The 9,410-nt window shown below is 37.6% G+C and overlaps 1 protein-coding gene and 1 long non-coding RNA gene across 2 annotated transcripts in view; one reads left to right on the top strand and one right to left on the bottom strand.

The window, feature by feature from the left end:
- Nucleotides 1-5,981: 5,981 nt before the first annotated feature.
- Nucleotides 5,982-9,404, bottom strand: LOC113487892. The gene is made up of 4 exons (XR_003399873.1): nucleotides 9,195-9,404; nucleotides 7,355-7,475; nucleotides 6,924-6,984; nucleotides 5,982-6,045 (listed from the first exon to the last, which is right to left on the bottom strand). It is a non-coding gene; the product is annotated as an uncharacterized LOC113487892 (long non-coding RNA).
- Nucleotides 9,229-9,410, top strand: part of LOC113487891 (PR domain zinc finger protein 2-like) — a 23,534-nt gene continuing 23,352 nt past the window's right edge. The window contains exon 1 of the mRNA XM_026862824.1: nucleotides 9,229-9,270. The gene's annotated coding sequence lies outside the window, so the exon portion shown is untranslated. The remainder of the gene's footprint in view (nucleotides 9,271-9,410) is intronic.

Here is a 9,410-nt window from a genome sequence, read left to right as displayed (position 1 = left end):
CTCTCCTCCCCATTGTTAAATCTACCTTAAAACTGACTGGGAAAGAACTTTTTTTCATGGCTTTTCTTTCTGAAAGCATCCTTAATTGTAATGCTGTTCTATCAAGTAAACATCAATCTTTTGTGCTCTGCATCTAATTTACAACTGGACTGCTTTTCTTCTGGAATGGTACTGCAACACTGGTATAAACCAGGTTTAGTTTTCCTAACAGGAGGTAATCCAGGAAGATGCTGCAGCAGCAAGTAATTGCATCCTTACCTTCCAATAGGAAAGGGAGCACAGTAAGAACAATACTGATGCAATGCAGCAACAATTCCAATAAAACCTGGATAAAAAAAGAGAAGCTCCCTCTGGTTTTTGAGGGGAAAAATGATAGAAAGAATCTGTCCTATTCTTCAGAGAACCCCTCTTTCTTCTTTCTCCTATGCAGAACAGGAAGCCACTGATGTTTTAAGAAAATGGATTTCTCTGTACTACATAAGCCCATTAACTCATTTTTCCTACAATAAGACTGCCATCTGGTAACAACTTAAAGGCAGTAGTGACCAGCAACTGAGTTAAATCATTGACCAGAAGTGGATGAACCTAAAACCTTATTAAAACACTTCCTCCCTCCCTCTGGAACAACTAAACATTTCCTAACAAGGCAATTTTAAATATACTGATGTTTGTCGTAGGAAATTAGTGCTGTATGTCTCATTTGAGCTGGGAAGCAACTCCATTTCCTGCCTTTATCAACCACGTTATCCTCGAATAACACATTCTTTTACAGTCCTGTGGATATTTTGCCTCATGACATTTTTGATTCATCCTGTGCAGGAAACAGGGAAGGAATTAGCAGGTTCAGCAGGTGTACTCAAGGGAAAAAGAGATGGGAATGCCAGCTCTTCCTCATTTCCTATCTAACATTTTGCAAAAAAACCACAGGAGTTGAATAAGCAGTAACAACTGAACACAGCATAACACATGCTAGCTTCCTTCTTGAAGGCAGGTCCTCTCCCCTGCACTTACCACTGACGCAGTTTGCTGAGAAATAAGGGACAGCCATTTGCAGAATTGTGTTTTCCTGTCTACACCCACACAAACTGTTTATACAAAGAGAATTAAGGAAAGTGCACATCTCAACATAGCTTTAGAGACTGGTGTTACAAGAGATTTTGACCCAAACCCCAGCCTTAAAGGCAAGTTGTATAATAAAATACAGCTTACTTTTAACAGGCAGCCTTTGCTTCACTAGTAATTAGTGAGAGAATATAGATAGTGTAAGTTGCTGCATCAAGTTACCTTTATGGTCCAGAGCTGGATTTAACCTGAGGAAACTACTCCTGACACTAAGATATGCCTCTTTGTAAGAGACAAAAATATTAATGAGAATATAAAAACGTGCATTGCTATTAACCACAACTCTTAGGGAGGCAAACCCTACCATCTGTTCACTGAAACCTAGAAGTGCTGAACTTAAGAAATGTTTAACTCATAATTATGAAGTTACTCCCTGAAAACAGTTTTCCTGATGGATTTTTCTAGCTCATTCTGTCATGATTAATTATTAGCTCACTTCCACAATAAGCATGCTTGACTGACTGAGTGGAAAGAAATAGAAGTGTGTGAGAAGGTAAAGCATGCTTGTATTTCATGTAGAAAAGTGAGCAAGAACCACAAGAATGACTGAAGAATTGATACACCTGACAAGAAGCAATGTATAAAGAAATACACAAGCAGAACACTAAAATGAAAGACTCCACACTGCAGGCTAATAATGCAGATGCACCATGACTGCACACTCAGTAAACTGTATCCTAGCACCAGCTAGTGGTAAGAATTACTGAAGGCATTTTTTTTTTTTTTTTACCAAGAAAAATGAACATGTTCATAATCGAAAAGCTTCAGATTATTATATATTGCCTCCTAGCCATCAAGTCTGATTTATTTTTAAAATTGCTTTCAACAAAACAAATGTATCACAGAGTATGCCTACATCATCCATACAGCACCTGAAGTGGTTTTGATTGATCCATGTGCTGAGTTGGAAGAAGCAGTACAGACAACAATCAGATGCTTTCTCCATACTCAGTGCTGTTTCACCCTCAGAGGCAGCTTGTCACTATGCAAATAGCAGGTAACCAAAAGCAGAGCCAAACACTATTCTTACCATGCTTTCCCTTCCACAGAGCATTGCCAACATCTTCTCTCAACATAAATATTTCTTGTGTTTAAGTGAATTGACACAGATGACTTTTAGCCCGTTAGTAGCAGTAGTACTCAGGTAATGGCTAGTAAGTCCTATATAACTTACCTGAAGGACCGAAAACCACAGCAGCTCTCAAGTTCTGGAGAGGGCAATGTTCCAGTGAAGCATGTCTACTCAGTCTTGGACTGAAGTCATCTGTTCTCTTAAACAGAAAAAATAAAATCTTAGGTTCCATAGCCTGTGATCAAGAGGTAGTGAACTGACTTCATTAACTGTACACCAGTATGTTGTCCCATCAGATATCCTGGTTACCATTTTGCTAGTCAGTTATATGGGACTTGTCATGGTCATGGGAACTGTGGGAAGGCCACGTGGAGCATGCATATGGAAGCCAAATATTCAAGACTAACTAGGTAGGACCATATCACCAATTCCATAAAGTGATCCCGAAAAAGAACCTCTCCATAGCCTATAGGAAAAGGAGCACTTGTTGGCCAGCAGACATGGAACTTATGTACAGTATAACAGGCGAGCAATGAACTCAGACAAGAATAACAATCAAACCATGAGACAGTTGTGAGTAGTATAAAACTCCATTGATAAACCTGGATACTGCTTTAAGTTGTGAAAAAATGGATTTTTATAACAAGTCCTGGTACTGGTACAAAGATGACTCAGGCTGTAGAAAGCAGATAGAAGAATAAGGACTGTGAAGGACCTTGAGGCCAAGTTAGAAAGAATCACCTAAATCTGAAGGAAGTAAAGAGAAGCAAGAATACTTAAGTGCATGAGTTTTAAGAGGCTCATGCCCCAGGAGATTTGAAGTACAAGTTACCTAAGTATCTTAGTACTTCAGCCAATTCTTTGTTTTATCTGTCAAAAGGCTCTTTTAGAAAAAAATAGTAATATTAGTTAAATGTAAAGCTATTAAGTAACCAGTACCCTAGCAGTTCAAACTCTTATCAGTCTTGCCCAGAGAAATTACTAGTTTAAGCCATAACATGCAGCACATTGTCTCTGATGTTTATAAGGACAAACTAGAACAGCACAGAAAGTTTTGATAATAGACATCTTGTTCCACTTAACAAGAGAAGAATTGGCCATATTAGTATCACTTGGGTCTAGATAGTTTCAAGGCTGCTTCAGATCCTCAGATGAGAAAAAACCTTTTCTAGAAAGATTTTTCCTGCCAAGGCTTACTAAGACTTCTACACACATGAAGTTCTCTGTCTCTAACCATGTAACAGACACCTTCCCAGTCACCCCAATATATTCAGTCAGACATGCTATTTACAAAAAGTTTTTGTAGTATTTGTCACAATATGTGTGCTCATATTATGTGCCTCTGTGTGTGTGTTTAAGCACACACAGGTAACCTGAAACCCTAATTCATTATTTTAGAGAGCATGGTCGCAGCAATATCGATATTTTCAGAATACAAAAAAAAAAATAAAAATTAAGTGTTCAGAACTTTAATCAGCTAAAGATTTGTAGGATTCTCTGACCATCAAAAATAGTGTAAACTGAAGTGCAAGTCCACTGAAACACCACCAGGTGGTATGTATTCTCAATGTAAGTGCAGGGAAAGTAAAGATGACTTGTACACAAATAAGTGACGACACATAGTCAACAAAAGCAAAAACTTCCAGGCAAAGCAAATTGAGAAGTCTTTCTGGCAATAAACAGGGGCAAAAGAGGCACAAAACCCAGCACAGACTATGCCAAAACGAGACAGCTTGTTCCTGTTCAGTGGGATTGAATGATGGGTTCTGGAAAAAAACAGTCACAGAAGTATCGCATCAATACAAGTTCAGAATAATGCAAGGAAGTGATCGAGTTATAGAACAAGAGAGTTTGAGACAAGGCTAATATTGGAAGTTGTACTTTTATTGTAACAATGTTTTCTTCATGTTCCCCTCAGACAAAATCGGCCACCTGCCTTTTTAATGCTGCCGGTCTGTTAGCCTCACTGGGTTTGGATTGCTCTGAAAGCAAAAGGTGATTGGCCTGCTATAGCATTTCTCACTCTGAGAAGGTAACATGTTGCAGTAAGCTTCACAGAGACATTCATAATTTACATGAGCAGCTTGAGAGCCCTAAGATTCATACATGGAAGACTTCTATATCAAGAGTGTCATGCTAGAAGATTGATAAATAATGTGAGTCTCTACTATTTAATGACGCCAAACTAGCAATATTAATTCCAGGCCAGTGATAAAATAACATTTTGCTCCCCTACATCCTTTGTCATCTTCTGCCAATAAGCCTACAATGACAGTTGTAAACTACAAATCCCGTTATCCACATAAGTTCATCTGTATCAGTGCTTTGGTTGTCACAGTTGAGATAAACACTAATTATTTCCAGAAAAAAATGTAGCTTTGAACATCAAAGATTCCATCCTGTTGAAGCCTACCATCACTTTAAAAACACAGTCCATACTAAACAGATCTTCAGCCTGCTTTTGAATGTCAGTAAGGCCTTACAGCATAACAGGAGTGAGTCTCACACGTTTTCCCTTTGGTAGTGTTTTGTTTCAAGTATTGGAAGAACACCTAACATTCTATCTGTGAAAAGCAGCAGTTATTAATGAAAGAAATTAATATCTTTTTAATCAGACATATGCCAGATTCCACTACATCACATAGCTCTTGCATTTCTTTAAAAGAAGGTGCTAAATACTAAACGCTAAATGTCATTCTGGTACACCTTTCACTTTTCAAAGTTATATTTCAACTGAACACAGCAGCACAGAAAAGTGTAAACGATACGGAACTTGGAAAATCGACAAGAAAACAGGAAAACAATACTTGATGACAGGATTATGTGTCTCACTACATTAGAAGCATACAGGAAAAAATGTACTGAAAGTACAGATGTATTTTACTCACACTCAAAGCATGAAGGCTAAAGATACAGAATGTGGTTAAGTGGCAGCTAGTTGGAAAACAGTAGTGACTAACAGTTGAGCAAAGCACAGCTGCTTAGAGTAAGAGTGATGGGATAAACCAAAAATACACAGGCTGGGAAACTGCCAGTGAAGCCCCTAAGGTAGAATAATTGGAATCCCTGTAGTTCAACATATGTAATACTGAGATGAGAAATCACACCTTATGCCTCAAGATTCTCCAAATCCTTGTCTACTTTTACAGATAAAGTTTGTGCTTGTAGGTATCACATTATTCCCTATTCTTGTGCCTCAAAAGGCAGAAATTTGTGAAGATGACCAGAGAATTTAATCCATTACACATCACTCCATGAACAAGACAAGGATTCTACAAAGCAATTTTAATGCCTCGTCTCCTGCCTTTTGGTTTAATGAGTCTCAGTGACAACTAAAGAGATCAGTATTACTGTTAGCTTAACAGCACTAAGTTACTTCAAGCAATTCCAAAAGCAAAGTGTATTTTCTAAGTGCTTTATTATCACACGAATGAACATATTATTCAAGGATACCTTTATAATAGATTCACCAAGCCTTTGACACAGACACTACTATGTTTGCAGTGTGGCTCATTTGCATCCCTTGTGTGTTCGTTTATTCTATTCTGTACAGTAGAGGCTCCTGTACTAACTTTGTCAGATTAGTACTTACTATTATACCCACAAGCTAGTATTCATCACAGGCATTCTCATCTTTATCCTAAGGAAATCTAGAGCATAAGCGGCTTGTTGTCATACCTATTTTTATTATTAATTCATTACTGTGATGCAGAGGCTGAGTTGTGGGCAGACAGACTCAGTGCCATATTCTGGAAGCTTTTGATAAGATTTCTAGCAGGCAGAAGGATTCTGCCTCTTTCCTCTCACTTTTCTTTCATGCTTTATCTTTTCTTCGTATTACTTCTGTCATCCTAAATTTGGAAAATAAAAAGAATCTGCTTTAAGACAAATAGAAATGTTATACTATGCAATGCTAAATGAGAACCTTTTATTATATGTATATATATAGCAGTGATGCTTTATTTTAAAAGGAAGCTTTGTTGGTCAGAAGTGGTTTCTTTAACGCACTATCCTTTTATTCTTTGAAATGTCTTGGGAGAGGTTTCAAACTAAAAATTCCAAATATTAAGCCTAGACAAGACTCTGCACCCATTTGTATACGAATGGAAATAAACAGGATACAAGTACAAGAGCATGTTTACTACCAAACAGCTGACACAATCGAGCAAATGGCTCAGGAATACCTATGGGAAGACCAGGACTACACAAAGATAGTTCTGATGATAATGTTGCAACTGTTAGTTACCAAAATTACTGACAAACTGACAGCATCAGACAAGTTTTTTCCACTTTTGCAGTCATACACATAATATGCTTATGACAGCTACATTTCATACAGATATTGAAAGAACATTACTGTTTTCTACCCTAAGGATTTTGACTGAAAAAAAGGAACTAACACTTCTTCAAAACACTTAGAAGTGAGAGTTCCTTGGTTTGTAGATAAAATAATAACTGCAAACCAATATAAAAGCCTATCCTATCTAGATGCTTTGTTTTTACTTACTCTCTTACACCATAAAGTCATATTAAGATTCAAAAAATCAAAATTGGAATTATACAGCTTAATTTAGCATTCAAAATTCTTCTAACATTCATAGCATAAACCTTCCAAGAATCTATGAACTTTAACAAGAGCTTTTTTGAAGTATTAACTTTTATTATCATAAAACTATAACCTTGTATTAGTAGCAATTACATATACAAAAGCAGTTACAGAATTAGCTACCTGAGAAAAGACTGTTTCTATTTTGTTCTGAGTTCCAGCTTTTCAAAAGTCCCTTCTTCACCTACAATAGCATACGACAAAAAGTAATTAATAAACATTAAAAGCAACAGAGTTAAGTAATCTTCGTAAGTGATTCTACAACTATAAAGAATTTCATATTGGTTTAGCATTATATCTCTAAACAATAAGAAATAAAATTATGTTTTTGAGCAAATATAAACAATTTAGCATTTTAAACCATCCATTAAAAAGCTGTTTAAGTATTTAAATTAAAATATTTTTTAAATCTTCAATTAAGCCAAATGTAAGCCAAGATAATCCTAGCTATATAACATTCCTACTTTATCACTACACAAAGCCAAGCAAAACCTGTAAGGAAACAAAAAATACAGGAAAAGAAAGACAACCAGCCTCACTGAAAATAAACTCACTTTCACAATCTAGCTCACAGCCTAAAATTACTGTGGTCTTCCAACATTACTTTTACAGTAACATCCACCAATCAGTAACAGGGTGAGTCTTCAAATTAAGCCTCTGAAGAGCCAGTACAGCCTTAACCAAGAAGGAATAGAGAAGTAGTATCAGTGTTTGATCAAAAGCCTTTACTCCCTTCAGCTTTAAACAAGTGAGTAAAAATTAATACTAGAGCAATGAAGTTATAAAATCAAAGTAAAATTAATAAAGTCAAAAGAAATGTTAAAAATAGCAACGTTTTGTAGTCAGTACTGTAAGCTTGTGGGTTAGTTTGTTGATACCTACCTTGCCTGGTTTACAGTCTCATTATCTCTATAATGCAGGAAAAAATAAGAAGGTAATAGGCTAATTTATTTTTTAAAAAAGGGCTGTGTTTTTAGCTCCTTTAGAAACTTTCTCTAGAGTTAAGTATGTTGAGGAAAGTCATAATTTGTATTATTTCTGATTCTTTTGGAAAACCATATACATAATAATCTTGAAGGTAGAAAGACTTGTACTCTAGCTGATGGTGTATGTATCTTGTTCTATGTTGTTTTCTCTGTTATAGCTATAAGGTTCTAACATGCTAAATAGAAGCCTTGTTTTTTCTTAAAACGACTCCAAAACTTACACAGATGTAATTAGTCTAGCTTAGAAAATGAAATGTAATGAAATAAATTAGAATTAATTTAGCCTAATAAGTTAAAAGTTGCTTAGACATATTTTATATGTTAATATCCTAACATATTAGGATTTTTTACTACTAAAATTAGAGGTTTCAAAGCTGACTTTAGTATACTTAAGCAACGTATTAAAATACAAACATATCCTGAGTAATCCAGGTGGGAAGATCACTGTGTCCTGTTATTTTTCTGTCTGCTGTGGCTTGGCAAACTTAAGCATTACCACAGACGCATTCAAATTCTCTGGCTTGAGAGTGTGCATTTTCCTTATGCTTGAAATGTTATCTTTGTAGCTGTGTTTGTTAGAAATATTGTGAATTGCTGTAAAAAGCTTGTTTGACAAGAGAGCGTAGTCAGGTGATTTGCTTGGCTACTTCCTAAGGAAACCTTCCAGCTTCATGGAACGGGACTCCTCTGTCCTGGGACTATAGGGGTACTTCGTGTGCCCAGGCTTATCGACAGTTTTAATGTCACTCTGATGCACAATGAATGTGAAAACAAAATAATCAAAGGAATGTAAAATATTTCTTTAGACCTCTCATCTGTCACTGCATTAATGCCTCCCATCTCCTATGGGTTTAAGTCAGGGGGTTTTCATCTGGGAAAATGGCAAATCCTCAACATTTCCTTTCAAAAACAGCCCTAGCCCAGGAGGACTACATCTCTTTGACAGGATTACGAAGGAAAATTCAAGTGAGAATATTATTTTTCTCTTCAAATTGAATGGACACACTGTTACGCCCTGCAGTACAAACACAAACATTTCCCAAGGAGGTGACTATGGGTTTGTTTTTTGTTTTTTTTTTCCTTCCCTCTCAGGTACTTGCTCAGAAATCACAGTGAGAAAACTTTGGTTTACACGGGACAGCGCAATATACGTGCAGCAAAAATGGGGTCTGAGGCTTCAGCCTGCCGGCCCCAAAGCACCGCCCGCGCCTCCTCCGGGCGTGAGCATCTTCCCGCACACCACCTCCAGCTATTCAGCTAATTTCCCCTCAGCCACTCATTATTTTTTTTTTTTTCGTTTTCAGTCAGAGGCGAGAAAACCGCCTCCCTGCGGAGCTGCACTATTACCAAAAGATGAAAAACAGACACACACACAAAAAAAAAAAAAAAAGAAATCGGGAAAGAGAACCTGCTCTTCTCCACAGCTCATTGTCTGGGGTGAGGGTGGTGGCTGGAGGCCGCGGTGCGGAGGCCGGCGCGGGCAGGTGGGCTGAGCTGAGGCGCTCTCGGGGAGACACCGGGGGTGAAACGGGTGCGGGGAGCCGGGGGGCGGCCCCGCTCCGGAGGGGGTCCCGCGGCGGGGGGACCTGCCCGCTGGCCTCCCCCCAACGTCACTTCCGAGGCT

The sequence above is a fragment of the Athene cunicularia genome, assembly GCF_003259725.1.
Source record: "Athene cunicularia isolate RWA chromosome 21 unlocalized genomic scaffold, athCun1 chr21_part1, whole genome shotgun sequence".
In the NCBI taxonomy this organism is placed as follows: Eukaryota; Metazoa; Chordata; class Aves; order Strigiformes; family Strigidae; genus Athene; species Athene cunicularia.
The sequence above is the reverse complement of the archived record's forward strand: the minus strand, read 5'-3'. Positions and strand labels throughout refer to the sequence as shown.